Source organism: Pavona decussata, unplaced genomic scaffold (assembly GCF_977016875.1).
Source record: "Pavona decussata unplaced genomic scaffold, jaPavDecu1.1 SCAFFOLD_245, whole genome shotgun sequence".
Lineage (NCBI taxonomy): Eukaryota > Metazoa > Cnidaria > Anthozoa > Scleractinia > Agariciidae > Pavona > Pavona decussata.
Window position 1 is genome coordinate 292,501 of NW_028145650.1, and position 937 is coordinate 293,437.

Below are 937 nucleotides of genomic sequence, written 5' to 3' on the forward strand. Positions count from 1 at the left end.
AAGTGGTCACTTCCTGCACAAGAGCAGTACTGGCTTTGCGAGCATCATCTAGTCATATGCCACACAAACTAAAGGTACTTGGCTTCCACGTTCATGAAAACAGGTACACTTTCACTAGAATGAAAACAAGCAAATCAAGGGTCTTCTCCTGCATCTCCTCAATATTAGCATCCCAATTGAACCCTTCAAGGGAAGGCTTAGTGTTCTTCCTTATGACATATAACACAGAAGGTCACAGCACTGCTCGTCTATTTTTTTTCCAACGACTGGTACTTGAGGCATGATTTCACACTTTGCAATAGCACAATTGTTTTGGAAATATCAACAGGAATATCATTGTCTCATCCTTCTTCAATGGAGTATTTCCATGTTTTGTCAGATGAAGGGAAAAAATAATATTTTAAAAAAGTTAGATCATTTTTACTTACTTATTAATAAATATACAGCACATTAACAGAGTACAATTAAACTATCGTTACCTTTAGATTTTTGCCATATCTTAATTTTAAACTCAGTGTACATTATATGTTCGGTCATTAAAAACTCGAAGCAATATAATAACTTTTGTATTTTAAGATTGAGGAGGCTTGTGCCGGGGAAAAATTAAAGTACGTCTACATTTCGAAGTCCAGCTCTCTTCAGTATTATCCACACCTGTTTTTTGACTGGTCAAGTTGGTGGCTTTTCACTGTCTCAGTGTGTTGACTTTCTTGCGGAGAAGATGGTTGTAAGTAACAGACAACAAGTCTTTATTCTCAACTGCCCCTCTACTGTAAAAGTAAACTTCAAATCTGTATGTACTATTACATTTGAGATTAAACTTTCATCTGAAGGTAACCTATAAACCACGGCCTTTTACACTTTTTAGGACAAATAACTAATTGTTCTTATTTTGCGTGGAATATGGAACAATGAGAACGAAATCTGACAAAATCTC